Raw genomic sequence first — 23902 nt, 5'->3', positions numbered from 1 at the left:
AGGAAATACACTTCATACCGTAATTTGATCCGGAATTTTTAAAAGTGCATACATGATCGTCATCAAATGAAAATAGGAAAAAAATTGGAGAAATTTTTAATTGAAAACAAAAAAAAAAATCATTTTAAAATATGAAAAAAGTGTGTTACGGAAGATACGGGCATTTTAAGTAATACTTTCATACACCAGATCATGAACTATCATCATCATGTACCAGATCATGTAATCATGTACTAGATCATTTAAGAATTGCCTTCTAAATGATCTGGAAGAATTGTATTTGGTAACTAAGGGAAAATGCTCAACTTGAATATCTGTAAAATTAACAAAGTTTCAAAAGTAGTTTTTAAAATTTTTGAGGGAAGGCTCTGAATGATAAGGGGTTTTCTACAAATTTGTTAAACAAAGGTTTGATAACAAATGATAATAATCAACAATAATTGCCCGGAGAACAAAATATGATAGTTTTAGGAAAGAATACATTTGAAATAAAACATGATTTAATGGGAGATGATCTCACTTTTTATGCAGGTGTTATTTTTAATAAATCTTGTTTATGGAAGAATCTCTCAGTTATGGAACATATCACTTAATGCTCTTGTTATGGAAATTTACAGAAAAAAGTTTTTACCATTCAGAGCTTTCTTTTAAAGTTTTCAAAAACTACATAGGAAATTGCTTGAAATTTTTTAAGTTATTCAAATCAGACATTTTTCATTAGTTACCAAAGATGATTCACAATAGATTTAAAAAAAGAACTTTGAATATGTTTCGAAAAATGTGGATTATGAAAAAATTACTTTTAACGTGGAATCAACCTCAATTTTTCTGATGATATTTAAATCATATATTTTTAATTAAAATTTTTTATCAAATTTAAAAAATTGCTTTCCAAATTTTTTAAGAATGTATTTAATAATTTTGCAATCAAATAAATAATATATTTAATATATTTTTATAAATTATATAATTAGAAATAAAGCATAAAGCAAAAATAAATCTTTTTTTATAAAAAACATCTGTACCTCCTCGAATATTTAGGCTAGATTGACGAATCATTCATTCTTATTCAATTCATTATTCTAATTCATTCTTATTACAAGGTTACGGATACATTTTCTAGAAATATACTCTATTTCTTTCGTAATTTAATGATGGTACCTCAAAAATTAAAAGTTGTAATTTTTATTGATAAGTTACACTACCGTAACACCTCTAAAGTTATAAAAAATGGTCTAATTTCTTTTTTTGAGAATTTTGCAAAAATATAAAATTCTGAAAGTGCCTCTTCTTTTATTTTGGGGTATTGTAAATATGGACAGACCCCCATTGAGAACTCGTAAATCCTCCCCTTGTTAAAACAATTAAGCTAATTTTTATTTAAATTTATTGAAAAAAATATTAAAAACATGTTATTAAAGAGAAAAAAATATTATAATTATTCCAGTCATAAAAAATAAAATTCATTTGCATAAACCAATAGAAGTTTGTTACAATAGTTTTTTCCATATTTATCGGTTGACTTAGAATATTTTTACAGATAGCTTCAAGAAGCAACACTTGTTAAAATAAAGAAGAATATTTTTTTTAAAATAAAAAAGTGTTTTTTCCAAAATTAATCCTTTCCAAAACTCTTTCGTTTGAAGTTAAAAGATCTTTAATCAAAAGAAGAAAAAAAACTGAAATTGTTTTTATGATACCCGCAAAATAATCTTCAACTTTCTTAAGGGCGCACTTAAAATAAACGAGTAATAATATTGAAAGATAAAAGGGAGTGTTGTTGAGAGAAAACACTTATTATTTTGAGACCTCTTAAGAAACGTATTTGACTTTAAAATTTTTATTCAATTTTTTTTTACATATTTGTTCTTTGTGATCATGCCTTCCAGCAACAATATCTTTCTTTTAAAAAATTATTCTCATAAATGGTACATTTAAATATTTTTGAAACATTGTGTACATGGTGGTGAAAAGAGTTTGCTTTAAATAATTTCTGTTTGGTTATTATGATATCAATTTATTTTATATTTTAGGTGAATAAATTTTTTTGCTTCAAAAAAAAAAAAACATTTTTATTATTTTTATTTACAGTTTACCGACAAAATAAATATATTTTTAAGCACTGTAAAAAATTCCGATTCAAATTACTTACTGGCACATCAGTAAAATTCATTCTTACCGTAAAATATTAGGGGGACTGGAAAGCAATGTCGTTTCTGCTGTTTAATGGTGTTGAACATGGCGGTGAAAAGGGTTCACTTTAAATAATTTTTGTTTTGGTATTATGATATCAATTTACTTTATATTTTAGGTGAATGCACTTTTTGTATGAAAAAAACATGTTTATTATTTTTATTTACAGTTTGCAGACAAAATAAATATATTTTTAAGCACTGTAAAAAATTCCGATTCAAACAACTTACTGGCACATCAGTAAAATCCATTCTTACAGTAAAATATTAGGGGGACTGGAAAGCAATTTCATTATAACGGTTTAAAGGTGGTGAAAAGGGTTTACTTTAAATAATTTTTGGTTTATTATTATGATATCAATTTACTTTATATTTTAGGTGAATACACTCTTTTTGTTTTAAAAAAACATTTTTATTATTTTTACTTACAGTTTACAGACAAAATAAATATATTTTTATGCACTGTAAAAAAATTCCGATTCAAATTAATTATCAGTAAAATCCATTCTCACAGTAAAATATCAGGGGGACCGGAAAGTAATGTGGTTTCTGCTGTTCAAATATTTTTTAATCTTAAAATTAGTATAACCATGTAACTGAAATATTTTTGTGGTAAGAAATAAAGAATAACGAGTTGTAAATAGATTTTTGTTTTCGATTTAGTCGTGACAGTGAATTGATGAGTCTTACAATAGTTGTAAACCAAATATTTTTAAAACATTGTGTGAAGAGGTGGTGAAAAGGGTTTACTTTAAATAATTTTTGATTTGTTATTATGATATTAATTTACTTTATATTTTAGGTGAATACGCTTTTTTGTTTTAAAAAAACCTTTTTCTTATTTTTATTTACGGTTTACAGACAAAATAAATATATTTTTATGCACTGTAAAAAATTCTGATTCAAATTACTTACTGGCACATCAGTAAAATCCATTCTTACAGTAAAATATTAGGGGGACTAGAAAGTAATGTTGTTTCTGCGGTTTAAAAATTCTTTAATCTTAAAATGAGTATAACCATGTAACTGAGACATTTTTGTGGTAAGAAATAAATAATAATGAGTTATAAAAAGATTTTTGTTTTCGATTTATTCGCGACAGTGAATTAATGAGTCTTACAATAGTAGTAAGCCAAAAACTTTTAAAACATTGCGTGAAAAGGTGGTGAAAAAGGTTTACTTTAAATAATTTTGTTTTGTTATTATATAGATTTATTTTATATTTTAGCCGACCAGGTGGCCTAGTGGTTAGCGTGCCTGACTGCGGAGCCGATGGTCGCGGGTTCGAATCCTGCTCATCAGGGCATGGATGTTTCTTTCTCTCTCTTTGTGTTCTATGTCCTTTCTCCTTTGTGTGTGAATGTGACCAGCCCTATAAACGGGTTTGTGGTTGTGTGCCGTGGACGACGCTGCTCCACCGCCGTGGCTTCGCCACAGGTGCCCACTGGGTAACGAGAAGAAAGTAGCATTTCTGACATTTCTAAGGCCAATGGGTCTACGTCCCAAGTGCCCACCATTTAAAAAAAAATATTATAATTTAGGTAAATACGCTTTTTTGATAAAAAACAAAATTTTTTATTATTTTTATTTACAGTTTACAGACAAAATAAATATACTTTCATGCACTGCAAGAAATTCCAATTCAACTTACTTACTGACGCATCAATAAAATTCATTTTTACCGTAAAATATTAGGGGGACTGGAAAGTAACGTCGTTTCTACGGGGTTTAAATATTCTTTAACCGTAAAATTAGTATAACTATGTAACTGAAACATTTTTGTGGTAAGAACTAAAGAATAATGAGTTATAAATAGATTTGTGGTTTTGATTTAGTCGTGCAGTAAATAAATGAGACTTACAATAGTAGTAAAATAAAAAAGCTAGCCGTTAACATTGATTTTTAAGGAAAAGTATAAAATATTTTATGTTCGCTTTTTATAAATTGATATAAAAATTAAATAATTGGTTTAATTTAATTGAAATTCGATTAAGAATGATACAAAAATTTAGTTTAAGAAATCAAAGAAATTTTAAAAGCTAGGAAATATGTAATGCCTGTTGTAGCATTATATAGATATTATTTAATTCAATTCGAAATTTGCTTCCTGAAACCTAAATCAAATTATGGTCGAGTTTATTGAAATAAATTAAGACTCAATTTTCATGTACGTTGATAAAATTAAGAAAAATGCTTCGTTCTATAAAAAGTAAATGTCTTGAGGGATTTAGTAAAAATCTAAGAAGATGATTTAATTAGAAATATTTTTTTCTGATTATGAACCTCAAAACCTAAGTTTTGTTGAAAGGGTTTTCTATTTTTATAACTCGCTCACTTTTCTCCAAAAGCATTGAGTTATAATTTTTTCTAGCGAAAAATATCAAAAATAAGACGAGTAGAACCTTACAAAATGTTTTTGTTATTCTTACTTAATTCAGTATTAATGAATAATTAACGTAAAAATTATGCCCTGAAGTTAAAATAATATTATACTAAAATAAGGCTCTTTTTTCTACCGGACAAAAAATAAAAATTAAACTTTTCTAAATTATGGAAAAGGATGTCAATTAAGTAAATATAGTGAACAATATTATCAGTAAATTAAAATATGTGATTATTTTTCTAATAAAATTATTATTATTAGAATAAAAAAAGGGATGCCCCTAGATATTTCACTCTTGTGTCTTCTTACCCCAGTAGGTAAATGCAAATATTTACCTGGATAATACAAATAGGTAAATATAATACTGGGTTAATACTATTAGTAATTAATAGAGATAAGCATTAATAACGCTGTAAAAGTTTTTTACATGAGAATTTGTTTTAAATTGTTTATGAGTTTCATGTAAAATAGCAGTGTATTGAAAACAGAAAGTTTCTGCATAAGTATTTAAAGTCTCAGGAAACTCATCATAATTTCAGAAATAAGATAAGTAAAAATAAGTTAAATATTTACCTGCTTATAAACTGTATGCTTTTTCTGGCTCTGAAACTGCTGCTTTGGAAAATTACATTGGAAAAGAATATAAAAGCATTTAAACAAGACCGGAGAAAGGGAAAAGAGAATCGAACTCCAGCCGAATCCATGGTAAGCAAAGCCTTTACCCACCTCATGAATTGAGCTAGTATTTTCTGAGAGGTTAACTGAAGAACTACGTTCACCAGTTATTTGGGAAATTGTTGATGATTATGGTTACGTGTTTAAACTATTTCTAATAGATTAAGGTTAAACATTTAATACACATTTTGACTTGTATCAGCGAAAGAATTAGGAAAAAATATTCCATTTTTAAGTGTCTTTTTTTTAATTTTTTCACCGCAGCAGAATTACACAGGCTATGGCAAGGGGATTCTTTGGTTAGACAAGTCCCTCAGTGGACTGATCGTTAAGACGTCGTTCCCAGCAGATCACCGAAGTCAAGCATCACTGACTGCGGTCAGTGTGCTGGTAGGTGACCACTTGGATCAGTCTGCTTCGAGAAAGAGGGTGTGAGGTATTGGTACTTGTTAAACTGTTCTACCGTAAAATGCTTGACTTCGCGTGCAGGTCGTCGGGCTACCTAAAAGGGAGTGCCACCCCCTCTCTAGAGGGAGGATCAAAATTGTGATGGCGCGTCTTCGGATCATCCTCAAGGATGCTTCCCAGACCGTCGCCAATAGCCCATTGTGCATCTAGTGCGACGTAAATGGACTACGACAGAAACTTTGGTTAGACCGTGAGGACATATATCAAATAAATAGTAATAATACTCCTTTGGAGAATTACACTAGAAAAAAAACCCGGTTTTTATTGTGTCTCAGTTAATGAAAAACTTACGTATATTGGTTTGAAGAAGAGTTTACGTACTTCAACAGATATTTTTGCTTTTCCCTGTATTTTTATAGAAATTTTTTACAGTGTTGGCAATTATAACAAATTGATTATTACATATGATTAAGAAATGCTGCTTAATATCAAGGAATATCAGTGAATGAAATCTCAATCAACACCAGGATACGAACCCGGTGAGCCAGATAACGAGCAAGAGGATAAAGTACTCCACATAGCTCAAAATGAAGAACATCCTAAATAACGTTTGATCTAACGATCGGATTTTTGCGTTCAATTCTAATGTTTCGAGAAGGAGGCCTCAAATATGCCATTTAATTGCTGTATAAGCAAAATCAGACGCTAAAACGTACTTTTTTTCTCCATCGGATTTGGATATTCGACTACAAAATAGAGGGGGGAGACTTATTCTGGACAATATGGTTCCAAAAGTTTCATCAGGAGAGCTGTACAAAATTTGGAACCCTAAATGTTAATTTTGCTTTTTGAGAATTTTGCTACATCTCTAGAACTTTTAAAGCAATTTAAAAAATTTTTGCCCTCGATTATAAAATTAGTTTATTTGATAATTCCAAGAAAAAAGAACTTTCAGTGGATATTTATTATTTTATTTAATTACAATTGAAAAATTTTGAATCTTGAGGTGTACAATTTTTTACATCAATTTGAAAAACGTAATTTTACATTGAAAAATGCAAATTTTGATTGAAATTGGTCAAATAGTTGAAATCGAATTTAAAATAGAGAATGAAGAATCGAATTTTAAAAATACAAATTCTTATAGAGAAAATACGGGGATAAAATCATATAAAAAATGTTGAAACCCCTAAAATGCTCTGAGATTCCACACAACTGAAACAGAAGTTGCGACAAATGTTTGAATTTTCACGTTTTGTCTGAAAACACGGGATTTTAGAACGAAATGGTAGTCAAAAATATAAAAACTAAGATACAAAAATATAATATAGTCAAAAATATTCAAAATTCTGAAACGTCAAAATTGAGAGATTAATTTTAAAAGTGCAATGATTAAAAAATTAAGATTTTGAAATTTAATAGGGAGAACTCTGTAACTCAGGAATGCGAAATCACATTTAGAGTTTTTTTGTTTTTTACTTATTGGTTTTAGTAAATAATTTTCTACGTTATAATATTTATTAAATAAAATTTTTGTGATATTTCCTGTACGTTGCTCCAACTAAATAAGAAAAAGCGTTAAGTGAAAATACAGATATTCTTTTCTCGTTTCTTTAGTACCGGAAATTTAATTATCTCCGATCCAAGGAAAAATATTTTTTCTGCCAGTTTCAATCAATTTATTGGAGCACGTACAGCAATGATATCTATAGCCATTTATAACAATTTAGAACGAATGTAACTATTTTTAGCTTAATATTTGATAAGTAAAGGTAAAAATTGCATTGGTCTTCGCAACATACGATGATATTTTATTATAATTATTCCCATAAGCATTTTTTTACCGTAAAAAATATTTATTATTTCAAAAAAATAGAAAAACTCAAAGTAGAAGAGTTTTTTGAAGATAAAATTTATTTTCAATAAACATCAATTTTAAATATAAAAAATAAAATTTGCGAAGCATAAAACCGTATGAAAAAAAAATATTTAATATCAAGTGTAACAAACAAAAATTGACAACTTCATTAAATATAAGAAAAAAATAGTATTGGTAATATAAAAATTATTATATGGTATTTTATAAAAATGTTCTGCTTTTGCTCATCAACGCTCTAAAAATTTCGGATAAAAAAAGGATTAAAATTACAGGTACCTTAAGTACAGCGTCGTCAAGTCCATTCAACTATAAAATCCCATTCAACTATAAATTACCGTGAAATTTTATGCGGTAATTTTTACAGTATTGTTTATTTAACTGCAGTGATTCAGTTATTTTACTGTGTTGCTGTAAAAAGTAAGGGATTTTTGGGATTCAGATTGTTTGTTCCATAAAATGTTATTTTGAAAATGCATTTTAAGGCAAGAGGTATTGGTATCCTGAATGTCGGTTACTTTTAACCATAATTTGATTTGGAATCTTTTCAGTATTTATTTGTCAACGTCTAGTTTTGATCTGATTGTCATCTAATTTTGATGATGAAATGTATACGAAATAAACAAGGTAGTTAAGTTTTTCTGTCAAGTATCTGCAATAAATAAAGCTTTTTTCATCATAGTTCTCAAGTTGTTCGAATCCATTGCCTTATTATATCGCATAATCCTCCAATCATGAAAAATAATAATTAAACGCGATCCACTATTACGTCATCATGATGAATGTTTCAAATTTTTTTTTCGCTCCAATAGTTGTAGTTATAGTTCATTTACGTCGCACTAGAGCTACACAATGGTCTATGGGCGATGGTCTGGAAAACATCCCTGAGGATGATTCGAAGACATGCCATCACAGTTTTGATTCTCTGCAGAGGGAATGGCACCCCCACTTCGGTAGCTCGACGACCTGCACGCGAAGCCGAGCAATTTACGGTAGAAAAAAAAGAGAACCAATACTGTACACCCTCAGTACCTACTCAGACTAATACTAGCTCTAATAAAATCAGAGCCTTTGAGCAGCAACAGTGTTTCAACAATAGTTATTGTACCTACAACATAGTAAATGCACCTATTCTGCCCATGTTAATTTCTGTGTATTTTTGTCAATGTTACATTTATATTTATACTTCTAAAGTTAAAACTTTTTTTATTACTTTTTATTAAAATTATTGAGGCTGGCTTGTGTAAATTCATGTAACGTCAAACCAATAACATCTATATATTAATTATCTGAAGTCTCTTATCTCAATAGTTAACAAATAGTTAAGTAACAAATTGTTACACCTACTGATTCAGTGGGGTGCTGTTTTCATTTGGTCTCAAAGGATTAACATTTTGCCATGCTTTGAAACAAAACTGCATCACTTTTTTTAAGTCCTCCAGCGATAGAATGGAAAATCTCTTGCATACTTCTCCATGGCTGTTACATATCATAGATACAGTACGAGAGCTCTTTCATCATCATTTCCTTCATAGTTCTTCTACACAAAAGGACGTGAACTCGTGTATCCTACAATAATTGATCACTTTATTTAGCGAAGAAAACTTAATATTTGTAAGGTAAGCAAATGTTTACATTCTCTTACACTCCGTAATATTTCTATAAGAAACTTCAAGTAAAAAAAAAAAAAAAAAGAGTTGGACAGCCCCCAAAAAATAAATAACTAATATTTCCTATACATTTAAAGCACTTCAATAGATTCAATAGATTTTTATAAAAATTTCAAATTTAATCAATAAAAATTCAAAGTTTAAGAGAGTATTAATAGAAAATCCCCCCCCCCCAAAAAAAAAATCAGTATAGTACAAAAATTCAAATGAATACAAAAATAAGTAAAATAATCTTTTGATACTGTTTTGTGTAATTTGAATAATTAAGCATACTATTTACATTATTTTTTAAAAATAATACTTACAAAATACTTTTGCATCCAAGTTATTTTTATTTTCCTTTCAAACGTTAGGTATAATTAGCAAATAGCTTGACAGTAATGAGCGCATAAGATACAGTATTTGTTCCTAAAACCTGTTTGAAACTTTGCAATCTAGGTAAAATTGCATTGAAATTTTTCTGATGATCTCTAGTTTCTAATTTCCTATCAAAGAATAAGGTTTTTAAAATAATTAAAAAAGAAAAAAGCTCTGACTAACAACCAGAGGGTTAAGAAGCTTGCAGGGCCGTTCTCCCTGCATGAGAAATAATCGCAAGCAAATGAGAACCTGATAGGAAAAATATTTTCTTTCATGGAAAACTCGCCAATCAAATTTTTATTCGTTTGCGAAAAAATCGTTAGAGAGTGGTAGTGAGAAAGCAATGAATCGGCATTGGGAAAAAAAAAATCTAAGATCCTTTTATTTCCCTCTACGGAACTAATAGTAAACTAATGCATGCTTTCAGAAATGTCTCTGTTATAAACATTGTATTAAAATGGAATATTTTAGTAAATTAAACGTTTTTGTGGTGCCATCTTCGAAATGTATTATTTATTTTGTTCGAGGTATTATTTTTGTTTGCCTGATTTCCTTCTTTTGTCTTAGAATAAATCGTCATAAAAAGAAAAAAGAAAATTTTTTTTTTTGAAATCTTTTAAGAAAAGTGACACTTAAAGGGGCAGAAAAATTAGAACCAAAAAAGAACATAAGCATTGTAGTCATCGTAATCACATCCTACGGATGCTATGAGACCTGTCTTCAGATTTAAAAAAATATAATAGTTTAATAAAAAAAACTTGGCGTAGGAAACAAAAAATATTGGGAATTTAGTGGCTTATCTTATTTTGAAATTTAAATGGGACAGTTTTCCTTCCATAGTGATTGAAGTGACAAAAAGATGATACCGGGTGGCTAAGAGCGACAGATGGGATAAATATTAAAGATATCCAGAAATAGATAGAAATGTACTGTTTATTTTTTCTGCTATACTTACAAGATATTTAGTATTCTAAAATCTCAATATTAATTCAAATTTCATCAACATAGGGTGCAGCTATCTGAGAAAACTCTAAAAGAATTTAAAAAACAAAAAACTAAACATAATTTGCAGCAATAGCATAGTGCAATCTCAAAGCAAAATTGACCGTAATCTGTGGATATATTACACTTGAAATGATTTGTAATGCACCCGAAGAAATTAGAACATTTGGAAGCTTTAAATTTGGAAAAAGAATCTGTAATCAAAACTTAAATTTACTTCATTATCTGGTGGATATAAACATTTTGATCAGTGTTTCAATTTCGTAGGTGATTCAGGAGTTCGATACATTTTGAAATTAAAAAATAAAAGAGTTAACATACTATTTATTTTGTTTGGGGTTAACTTAAATGCCATTCCCTAAACTTTAAAAAGTATTGTAATAAATAAGGGCTGAAAATTCCAAGGGAGTTGGCAATGGTTCAACATTCCAAAAAATAAGCGCATAAATTTTGTTATTCTCTATATGCTTTTACTTTACCAGTAAGAATTATTCACCTAAACAGCGAGAGCACGTTAGTATGTGTTAATCAACATAAATAAAATAAAAATTGCGTGTTTAAATATACAAATTCTTAGAACAAAATAAAGAGCTGAAATATGACTCTTGTTTTTTGCATCCTTTATTTTACGCATTTCTAAAGAATTTGGATAGTTGCCAGGTTAAAACTATTTGTGACGAGAAAAAAAAATTATATTATTATTTTTTAAAAATTAATTTTACTAAAATAATTATTTTACAGAATTCTGAAGAATTTAGATAGTTTCCAGGATAAAACTATTTGTGATAAGAAAAAAAAATTATATTATTATTTTTGAAAAATGATTTTCAATAAAATAAAGATGTTCAAACTTTTTTCAACTAATTTTATTAATGTTCATCAAAATACCTAAATCTATATCGTTAAAACAATTACATTTTATTAAAATAATCTAAAATTAATTTGAAAAATAATGTATTTTGAATTAAAAGGTGGATTACATACTTATTTAATGTATTTAAAAATAACCTCCAACTTTTGTAGACTGCAAAATTTAGAGCAAAATCCATTGCTACTGTAAAATTTTACCGAACAAAGAATCTAATATGCTGCAATTTTTTCTGTAAATTTACTACAAAATCACTGAATCAGCGCAATTAAATAAATATTACCGTAAAAAACGGTACAAAATTATATGGGCAAACTAGATTGTACGGATGATGCGCCTAGGGTACTGTTTACCGTAAATTGATCCGGAATGTTTTACTGTTTTGATACTTCACCTTAGGTGTTACCACCATATAACACTTCTGCACTCGGTCGTTAAAGTTTCAGAAATAAATTTTTTTTCTATGGGAATGCTCTTACACTTTGACATTCTCAATATATTAGGCATTCTTTTCCTTGTTATTTTAGCCAGTTTTTCATTATGGAAAAAGAGAAGTTTGTAAAAGATTTAATCGAAAAGTATGAACGTTTTTCGCCATAATCTCCGAAACCGAAAAAATGTTCAAGGAATTAAGAATGTTAAGCTCAGTAAGAAAACCTCAAAGTCAGAATTAAAGAGCATTCCGTACAATGAATTTAAATATGGTTTCTGAAATTTTACATTATCAACAATTACATACTCATTTAATTTAATATATGAATACATAAATTTAATATAATATATAATAATATAAATATATAAATTTAATATAATATATAATAATATAAATATATAAATTTAATATAATATATAATAATATAAATATATGAATTTAATATAATATATAATAATATAAATATATAAATTTAATATAATATATAATAATATAAATATATAAATTTAATATAATATATAATAATATAAATATATGAAATTAATATAACATATAATAATATAAATATATAAATTTAATATAATATTTAATATAAATATATAAATTTAATATAATATTTAATATAAATATATAAATTTAATATAATATTTAATATAAATAACTTTTATAGTCACCTATCGGAACTGAACTGAGTACAGAAGTACTACATTGCAGCACGTTAAAAGTTTTTTTGAAAAATATGAATTAAGTATGTAATTTACATAATGTTTTCATGATTCATTAGATCAGTCCTGGACATTTATATAGCTGCACATTTTAGGAGGCACTAAAAAAAAGACGAATATCAAAATGTAAGAGCTGCAAAAAGTATAAAAATTAAAGTTAATTATCCTCTTATCAATCTTATCAACAAATCTTATTTAAATAGAGTTTCGAACAACATTTATATTTTTTAAACTCACTTTACGATACATGCACAAAGTAACTAAGAATGTGCTATGTAACTATTTTATATGGTTTTTCCACTTATTTAAGTTTAAAGTTTGTGTATTTATGCATTATTTTTTAAGATTAAATAACTTTTTTTTACTTGATTGGTTTTAAATTTAACAGCTGAACAGTAACCGAACAAATCGCTCAATTGTTTTGCCAAAGGTAAAAATAGCATTGGATTTAAGAAGATTATACAACAGGATGAGCCACAATTCTTATTAATTATTCAACTAAAATAAATTAATCTTATTTATTTTATTTAATTTGGTTTTTCACTTATTTAAGTTTAAAGTTTGTGTATTTATGCATTATTTTTTAAGATTAAATAACTTTTTTTTACTTGATTGGTTTTAAATTTAACAGCTGAACAGTAACCAAACAAATCGCTCAATTGTTTTGCCAAAGGTAAAAATAGCATTGGATTTAAGAAGATTATACAAAAGGGGGATGAGCAACAATTCTTATTAATTATTCAGCTAAAATAAATTAATCTAAACCACAGAAAATCTTAAGAAGGTTTTTGGTTTAATTCGCGAGAACTGTAGTTGGAGATAACTGTTTTAAAATTACTAGAGATGAAGATACCTGGCATTGCGAAGCTCATAAAATGCGAAGAATTGATATGATAGCTAGGGCAGCTATATCGATTAGATAACACAAATCTCTTAAAACAACTCAATTTCATTATTCCTGAAAAGTTGTTTGCTTTTTTTCTTCTTCTTTTTTTAAACAATAATAAGCAAATAATAAGAAGAAAAAGGCCAAGATTGCTCGTTTAATTTGAGGGTCATTTCGAAGGGAAAATGGTTGAATCTTGTTGCTAATCAGAGCAAATGGTCTAAATTACTCAAGACGCTCTTAGCTTATGGCTGGCTGTTTTACCGCAGAAGGAGATGAATATAACTATAACTGTTTAAAAAGCACACGTATCTTCTTATACAGTTTTTATAGTTTCAAATAATTTAAAGCATTATATATCAAGTTATAATTTTCTCTTTAGGCGTTTAATTAAAATTCTATAATTAATAAATAAATACTGTTTACGTTTAAATCAGGCATTTAAATGAAGGAACTATTATTCTAAATTAATATTTGTTTGCTTTTTATTAGGACTAAAACCAAGTCATGTTCTCTCTTGAGAAAACTATTTGACTTGCAGTATTCTTCTCTTTTAGCGTCCTTAATTATTCTAGGTAAATTGGGAAGGTTTCGGAATTATTTACTGAGTAAATTATTAAAACAAACAGTGCTTTACGAACTTGTTTATTTTTTTGCGTTCGTCATTAGTGTTTAATTTCGAAGAAACGTAAGTGTGCTGATAAAGAAAAACTTGAACTTCATTAGAAAATTAAATATTTAAGGCTAAAAAGTAAATATTGTGCAATAAAAGGTTTATTGACAGAATAAAAAATGCTTTCAGTGATTAATATAATTTATGAAGTAGAATTTCGTTTTTAAAAATTAATATTAAATACATTACAGAAAGGAATACTTATTATAAGTTTAATTATTTTTTATCGGTTCAGTTAAAAAGATCACATGAAATATGACTTTTTAATTTTTTATAGAGGCATTTTTTTCTAGAATTATGTTAAAATATTTCTTGGTTTAAAATAAATTTAGAAAAATAAATTAATTTAGCATATTATCTAAAATTAATTTGGTTTTTAGGACATTTTGTTTGGAGGTAAGGTAGGTGGAATTTTCAAAATGATACGTTCTGAAAGAATCAGCCACAAATTTGTGCTTATAAATAACCGAATTTATAAATTCTGTGTTTCTAACTACAAATAAGCTCGTTGAGAATTGATCAAATAAACGAACTCATAACGCACAAAACAAAATAGCTCCCCTATGTTGCATTCTAAGAAGTCCCGTATCAAATTACGGTAAATTGAATTTTAACCGGATCATGTTACAGAACAAAAAGTCTGATGTGCCGTAATTTATATAGTAATAATTACTGTAAAATCACTGAATCACTCTAAATAAATAAATGATGCTGTAAAAATTACGGTTTATTTTTTTGAGGTTAACATATGGATGCACCATAAATGCCAGTACATTGCAAGGTAATTTGATCCAGAAGTTTTTGAAGTGTGATCCCTTCTTAATCCCATGCAAAACCTTTTCTGTTTCTACATTTATGTCAGTAAAAGATCTACTAAAAGGTGGATATTTGCATTTATAAAAACAGGATGTGGACTCCAACTTGCTTTCTCATGTTCAACAGAAATTTGAAAACACATATAGACGTATCATAAACTTTTCTATAACTGACGCTGGTTTAAAATTACAGCTACTGGCATTCTAATATTTTATGTTAAGGGTACTTACCATACTATTCATAACAAATAATATTCATAATAAAGGCTGTACATAAGCTGTGATTTCTCAGGGAATGGAGCAAAGTGAGAGAGATTCGAATCTCAACGAAGGCTGGCTGATTCACAACCATCTCTTACTGACCACAGTGATGACGTAAAATATCCTCTGATGGATCATAGGATAGTCGGGCTGACCGTGAGAGGTTTTTTTGGTTTTCCTCTATTGTAAAGCAAGTGCAGGTTAGTTCCATCAAATAGTATCTGTCCTAACGCTTGAACCCAATATACTGTAAACCCTAAAAAGGACGGCAGTTTCAATGCTGGTGATAAAATAAAATATTCATAAGAAACCTTGTAAGTTCGATAGTTTTTGAATGAAAAGAAATGTGTATATGATTTTACACATTCACTAAAAAGTTTCAGCAGAAATAGTAGTTCACACTGTTTTTTTTTTCTAGTACAAATTTGCATTAATTTTGACACACTCATAAATCACTTCAGAAATACATAATTTCTTCAAAATTTTAAGTTAAAAAGCCAAAACAGTGAAATAAGAAAGTTCAGCAGGCTTAATATACCATTAGTACATAGTTTTAAACTTTTGAGTTAAAAAATTAATTGTAATATATCTTGATAGACAGTTAACTAATTTACTTTAAAATGCATTTTTCTCTGTTTTGCTTAATTTCATATTCAAAATATTATTTTAATATTATATAACAATTTATATAAGTGTTCTGATTACAAAACTTTTCAAGATATATAATGATATTTTCTAAAACTTGCAATAAAGAAGTTGTTTCAATATTTTTCATTAAAAAAATTATTTTCTTGCTACAGTTTTTTACATTTCTAATTACATTTCTAAGGAAGTTCCGAAAAGTATAAGAAGAAGCAATAAAGAAAACTTCCAAACATTGAAAAGACATATAAGCTATTTTTCTTCCAAAATTGTCATATTTCATGTCAAAAATATATGCTTGGGGAATCTTTTATTCCTTTCTGGCAATTTAGATAAATTGGCTAAAAGTGCATTTAAAAAAATTCATATAATTCAGAACAATCATTAGCAAAAATGTGAACTGTGTCTTAAAAATATATCTTAATCTTTAAAGAAACAAGATGAAAATGTCACAGTGCTTTGAGACTTTCAAATATATTTGTAAAAATGGCTTTAGAATACCAGCAACTGACGAAATATATGTTTAGCAGAGTTTTAAAATAAGTTTGGTTATACACGAAAGAAAAACGTAAGTTTTGGTTAAAATATTTTAGATTTCCTTCATTTTGGTCAAGGTCTTATCGATTTTTCAGACTAGACTATTTTTTTCCTGCTTAGTTTAAATAGATTTCTTTTAAAGTTGCATGTGTTTAGTATGCTGCGTGAAGTACATAAACACGTTATTTACAGTACGAAAGGACAACTTGATGATTATGAACTAAAAAAGAATTTTTTTAATCAGTTTATTTTTTGAAAGATTCTTAAAAACTAAAAAAAATACTTACATGTCTATGATCGTTGACAAACGAAGCTGTTTTTATCGGTACCAAGTACGCTCGATTTGGAAATATACTTTTTTAAACTAAAACAAAAATTATCTTTTTGAAGTTTTGTTTTTCATCACATCAGTATGCTACAATGAATAAAGAGTATTTAAAAAGATAATAAGATTTGTTATTTTTGGAAAAGTAATGTCAATTATATAAAAAAAGAAAAAAAACGATTTTTCAAGTTTCACTTTGTTTTTTCTCCTTTCAAATATTTACGAGAAAACAAAATAAGACTGAGTTGCGTGAAAATATTTAACAATTAAAATATTTTAAATATTGTAAAGGAACACCGATAATTAAAATAATTAAAAACATTTTCATTCTTGATTAAAAATTTACGAATTCTAAATTTTGAAAAATATTTTAATGTTTAAACAAGAAGTTTTCGAATTTCTTTTACAAATTAGTTTTAGTTCCATTTCATAATTGATAAAAAAAATACTATTTCGCAATTAATTGAATGAAATACAAAACTGTGCAATCTTAGGAAAATTTATAAATATCAGTTAGTTAGTTTTCTTCATTCACATTTATTTCTATTACTCAAATCTTTTGTGACATGCATTAATCAATTAAATACATTAATTAAGAACGCTAAAATCTAAAGCGTGATTTTATGCTGCTAAAAACTTAATTATTCTTAAACAAATATTTATTTGTGTTTAAATATTCTGAACAAAATCTGAAAATCTAAGCAAAAACAAATATTTGTTATTATTATTTTTTTTTTGATTTTCAGATTTTTAAAAACAGATTCGAGAAATTTTCAAACAAAATTATTCCCTTAATTTTTTATTGTTTGGCAAAATGCAGTAATCATTTATTTATTACTAATTAATATTAAATATGTCTAATTTCCAGTGAAAAAAAAATATTTTTTTTAGGGTTAAGAGTTTTTCCAACTGAAAAATGTAAATATCCTAATATGCCTGATTAATTAAAATTCTGATTTCTGCTTGATCCTTATTGTTCACATAATGAATTGGAATTTCGGAAAACTGATTAAAATTAAAACATAACAAGAATAATCACTTTCAAAAATCTGTCCTTTAATTTTTTAATAAGTTCACTTAGACCATAATATAAGTTAACTTGGGAAACCACCGATAGTTACGTTATGACTTTTGAAAAAGAGTGCACTGTAAGTGCACTCTTTTAATAAAGAGTGCCTTCTGTAAAGATGATACTGAACATGATAGCTTTCTTCTAATCTGCCATGACATCATGTCGGTTTTTTTAAAAACTTATTACCTGGTTTTAAAACCGTCTGCAATACGTAACGTGTTATTGCATTGGCAAACAGGTTTCTCGGGATCGAATCCTGTTAACGACTAATAAGTTATTCAAATCTTCATTTATAACTCTTCATTCTTTGCTGCATTAATAAACTCATTCATTATTAAAATCACTTATTATTATACTCACTCATTATTAAACTATCAATTTTCCCATAATCCTTTTTACACATTTAAAAATTTTTACGAGACCAAGTACTGACAATTTTGAGTACTGGTTCATCTTATCATATATTTTCAACAATATTTTTTTACAGTGAAGTTATAGCTTTTACTGTTAAAATAAATTGTAGTTGTTCTTGAACACAGTTGTGGAGTGATGTGGAAAATTATCGTCAGAACTTTATGATTGGGCTATCTTGGACACAGTGCAGAATGTACACAGTGTGCATTCTACAAAACTCAGTGGCGTGACAGCCCATAGAGGGCCAAGGCCTATTGTGTCCATCTCAGTTTTCTTGACCTTGGGGTCTGAAGTGCAGTAGCAGATGTTCCAGGAGGTCAGCTGAACGCGGAACCCCCAGTGTTTAGTTCCCAAGCATGCTTGGTACTCATTTATCGACCCACTGAAGGGATGAAAGGCTGAGTTAACCTTGCTCGGCCCGAGGATCGAACCAGAGACCTGTGCCACGACAGCGCGAAGCGCTACCGCCCAGCCACCGGGCCTCAGTGGGATCATATTAGTATGATTTTTAAAAGTGGGATTATAGTACACACGGAGGAAAAAATTCTGCTGAAATTACCGTATAGTATGGTAACGATATTTCTGGTAACAAAAATAATCGAAACTATCATCATCATCATATTTGACTAGACAGCCCAGGATGGACCAGTGCCTTCCTTTGAATTCGAATCCACTTCTCTCTACTTTTGACACTTGTTCGCCAGTTTTTCTCCTTTAGAGTAAAGAAATCAGTCTCAACTAAATCCAGTCATCTCAGCCTGGGTCTACCTCTTTTCCTGTTCGTTAGGGGTTTGTGTAATAGGATTTTCTTTAAATTTGAGTCATCATTCCTTCTGAAAATGTGAGCTGCCCAGTTCAATCGATTTATTTTTATGAATTTCACAATATCTTGCTCTCTGTAGGATAGTAAAGATAATCGAAACCACAATTCTGATAATATAACCAAAATATATGGTATTTATAAACCATTCATTTAGTAATTTTTCAACTAATGTGGTAACATTTTATCGAAAATTCTGTGTCTCAAAATTATAGTTCTTATTACCAAACATTAAGTAAAAGATGCAAAACTGAAAAGTAAATTTAACCGAATAACTGGTTTTTGTGCCATGCTCTAAAGAATCACGTTGAATTTTCAAATTTTGCCTCAATTACCAAATTTTATCACATGTAATAATTAGGGGTTAATTTAACCAAAATCATTAAAGTACTTAGATAAAAAATGACCGAGCTTTTTGGTGTACCCATAGAGCCAGAAATACGGTAAATTTAGCCTCATTCAGGTAGTTTTGATCCTACTTTGTTTTCTCAGTAAATAAAATCTGATCTTCGGAATTGATATCAATTGTTTTTTAAAAAAACTAGCAAGGCAATTTACAATTTAATAAGAATCTACATATTAATGTTAAAATACATCTTGCATTTGGAGAGCCTTTTTATTATTTGCATTTTATCGCAAACAAAGCAATTAGTAAATTTAATGACTTAGTATAATTAAAGTACTTAGATTAAAAATAACCGAGCTTTTTGGTGTTCACATGGAGCCAGAAATACGGTTAATTTAACCGCATTATGGTATTTTGACCATACTTTGTTTTCTCAGTGAATAAGATCTGATCTCTGGGATAATTTATATAATTTTTTTTAAGAAACTAGTAAGGCAATTTACAATTTAATAGAAATCTGCATATTAGCGTTAAAATACATCTTACAGAGCCTTTGTATTATTTGTATTTTAGCGCAAACAAAGCAATTAGAAAAATTAATGACTAATCAGAATATCGTTGTTAAAATACATCTCGCTCGCGGATTTTCAGTAGAAATTGGTAAGAAAATTTGCATGCATGTACAAGTGAGGAAAGTATTATTAATTTCACGCAGTTGATTAAAATTTAAATTCTTGAAAAGTGATTTTTGAATAAATCAAGATTTAGAAGTATATTCTCGATCAGTCAAGAAACTTGCGAATTATTACTCGCCTACATTTGCTTCTGTAAATAATTGAGATGCTTCTGTTTCAACGTAAAGTTTAGAAACTCATTATTTGAAATAACTTTCTATGAAAAGTATGAAAATTAGCATTTTGTTTTAAAAATATTTAAAAGACATGCATACAATGTTTCGGTATGCGTTATAATAAATCTAAGCTCCCTTCATTTGCATTTCCTATTAGATTTTATGTTTTAAAACTTTGAAATTCTTATGTTTGTTAAGCACGTGAATTAGAAAATAGCTTTCGTTTCTATGTAAAGATAAAATAATCTGAATTCTGAGCATAGAACCCCAAGCATTCCAATAAGCATTTGAATTTCAAGCTTTTTAAATACATGCATCTTAAATATTTATTTAATATTGTTTCCTTCTATCTCAGAAATGTATTTCAATTCGCTGAAACAAAATAATATTTTCAATCTAACATTGAGGGAAAAAAATATGATCGAAACTAGCAGAATATGATGAAACTTACCGTATTTCTGGCTGTATAAGAACATCAAAAAGTTCGGCATTTTTTAGTAAGCGCTTTGATAATGATTTTGGAAAAACTACAAATAATATATGACTTTATAATATGTAATACAAGTTCGCAAACACAGTAAAATTTGGTAATTTTATCATGATACCTTAGAGCATGTCATAAAAACCATTTATTCAAAAAATTATTTTTCAGTTTCATATTTTTTATTAAATGTGTGTTAACAGGAATGATAATTTTGAAAATCAGAGCTTCCGGGAAACCGGTAACACATTAACGGAATAATTAACAAATGAATGGCTGAAATACCGTATATTTTGCCTTTTAATACAAGAAAAATGTGTTTTTTTAATCCGAAATGTCATTGTGGTATCGTACCATAATTTTGTCTTCATGTACATAGTTATGCTTCATAAAAATATTATACTCTATTATTCATTTAACAACAATGAACTGATAATAATTTTTATATTTTGTGTTTGGAGTTAACATAATTCATGGAATATTTTAAGAAAACAAGGTTGTCAGAAACATTTATTTAGGATAAAAGCATTCATTAAGATTTGCAATATTTGGTTAAAAAACTTTGTGCTTTATTTTCTTAGACTGCAAAAAATGAACTGCTCCAACTATGTTCTTTCATCTACGTACATGCAACAAATCACTTATTTTATGTCAAGAATTTTTTTTTTTCATTTTTCGAAAATTTACATATTTATTTGCCTTCAAGCAACATTGCACATCAAAATATTTTCATTTAATGCATCCTAGTCCTTAAAAGAATTTATTTTAATACATCATGTTCAGTAAAAGAAATTAAATTTATCTTATCCACTCAAAGAAATTAGATATATTTTATCCACTCTAAAAAATTGGATACATCTTATCCATTCAAGGAAATTAGATATATCTTATCAATTCAAAGAAATTAGATACATCTTATCAACTCAAAGAAATTATATACTTCTTATTCATTCAAAGAATTAATAGATTGCATTATGCTCATTAAAGGAAATGAAATAAATCACCTATTTCATAAAAAATTGATACGATTGCTTACTTAAATAAACAAGATGCTCTCTCAAAAGGATGATACAAGTGAAATTTAAACTTACAAAAGTAAATAATGAATTCATAGAAATGAATCAGGCAGAAGTTAATTAGTTCAACATATTTATATGGAAAATATTCATTATGTCCAAAAATTATAACTCATTTAATTTGAATTTAAAATTTAGTTTTTGACGTAATTTTGAGCACGGAAAATTAAAATTTATAAGGCAAATATAATAAAAAGTCTTTCACCAAATACATTTAAAGATAATTGATATTTCAAAATTAATGAAATTCAATACAAGAGTTATTACAATATCTTACCTACAAGATTTACTTTATACAAGTTTCCGCAAATACTTATAGATCTTAACTACAGATTTCAATTTGTTGTTATGTTACAGGTTGTTTCATTTCTTTCAAGTATCAATTCTCATGCCTTGTTTACTCTCATAGTGAATATACTAATATTAAGTTCAAGAAATTTGCAAAATCAAAGCTGATTAAATAATTATTTACTATGTGATTTCATTTCGTTTCGCAGAAAACCTTTTAAGATAAATGGAGGTAAATGAATTTCGCACCATAATAACTGCGAGTCTTAAATTACAGTACTGGTAAGAAAATACTAAATATATGTTGCTATCACTGTAATCACATCAGATGAAATTAAAAAAAAAAGTTATGCAAGTCGTTGCGGATGGAGATGGGATGGTTCTCTGTAAAAATGTTTAGTATATCTGAACAACAAAAATGTCGGCAATTTCGCAGAATAAAAAAAAAAAAGCTAAAATGGGTTAAAAAGAACCCAATTTGGGTTTGAAAGATTCGTAGGTATGAGGTTACCAATTTGGGTTCATAGTGAATTGGATCATGAAACAAGCCTGATTTGAATATCGCTGTATACCTATTTCGGAAAGAAAAAGATAACCAAATAGTGTAAAAAGCAATTTGTGTTAAAAGGTTGTTGTGTATGCTACCCAATTTGGGTTCGTACTAAATTGTATAAGTGTTTTGGTTATAACTATGTACCCATTTTGGGTATCTCAACAATAATTCTGGACGCAACTTGAAATTCATTTTTGGCAGTGTTTAATATCAAATTTGGTTATCGTAACACCCGATCTGAATAAACCTTAGAACCTATTTTGAAGAATACTCAATACACATTTTAGCTATGTTTACACCAGCTTCGCATAATCCTGAACATCTTTTTTCTTGACACATTAATTCTCAATTTGGAAACCTTTAAAAACCTGTTTTAGACTAATTTCACTTCTAATTTGGATACATTTAAACATCTTTCTTCGAAAATTTAATATTTATGATTATATTATCGGTATTTATGATCAGTATTTATGACATGTACTCTCTTCTATGCCAATCGCTTACAATCTTGATGGCTTAGTTGTACGCGGAATTGTCTCCTCAATTGTAGTATTTTCTTTCAAAATGAATAATATTAACTCTGACTTCTCATTACTGTTAATCAGCTTGTAAAAAGGGGGAGGGATATGTGAAATGATACAGTAAAAGATGTTTATAACACAAGACTAAAAATTGATTTTAAATTAGATAAATCATTTCACACGGCATTAAAACTACAAAAGAAAAAACAAGCTTTGAAAATATGAATATTAACACTTCAGACTAATTTAAATAGATAAATATATGACATTTAATTATTTATTCCCTGAAAGAAATGAAATTCTAAACATTAATTTATGATCCAACTGGTTATCAGTGTAAAAATTCCAAATTTTCTGCATATTAATTGCTATTTTTATACTACAAATTAAATTTAGGGTGACTTAATCAGCGATTGTTCAATTCAAACAAATATATTACAAAAAATGAAATATTACATTGGAGAAAATGTTAACTTGATTCTTTACAACAATAAAGTTGTAAATATCGAAAAGTATGCTTTTGCAGTATATAAACCAACTCAGAATGTTTAAATAATATATTGTAAACACGATAAAAGTTATAAAAAAAGGAAAAGATCATACACTCACCTTATTGTCTAGTAGTCACAACATTCGATTGCTTGAAAACAAATATGTCGAAGCCAAAAGAATGAAACGAGTTCCGGTGACAGCATCAGAGCTAGAATCCATTTTGGTTTTCGGCGTTGCCCAACTGATATTGTAAGCTGG

At 27.8% G+C, this 23902-nt stretch overlaps 1 long non-coding RNA gene across 3 annotated transcripts in view; it reads right to left on the bottom strand.

Annotated features, from left to right (window-relative positions):
* Nucleotides 1–20884, bottom strand: part of LOC122269321 (uncharacterized) — a 44074-nt gene extending 23190 nt beyond the window's left edge. The window contains exons 1-4 of one of the 3 annotated variants that reach the window (XR_015434762.1): nucleotides 18777–20884; nucleotides 16694–16770; nucleotides 15198–15483; nucleotides 8340–9103 (exon numbers count right to left, since the gene is read on the bottom strand). This is a non-coding gene — a long non-coding RNA (uncharacterized LOC122269321). Of the gene's footprint in view, nucleotides 1–8339; nucleotides 9104–15197; nucleotides 15484–16693 lie in introns of those variants that run through there. The other 2 variants (XR_011636367.2, XR_015434761.1) reach the window with 2 other exon arrangements.
* Nucleotides 20885–23902: the final 3018 nt, after the last annotated feature.

This window comes from Parasteatoda tepidariorum, chromosome 6 (assembly GCF_982258835.1).
Source record: "Parasteatoda tepidariorum strain Cologne lab strain chromosome 6, Ptep-v5.0, whole genome shotgun sequence".
NCBI lineage: Eukaryota > Metazoa > Arthropoda > Arachnida > Araneae > Theridiidae > Parasteatoda > Parasteatoda tepidariorum.
This window is presented reverse-complemented; position numbering and strand designations above follow the sequence as displayed.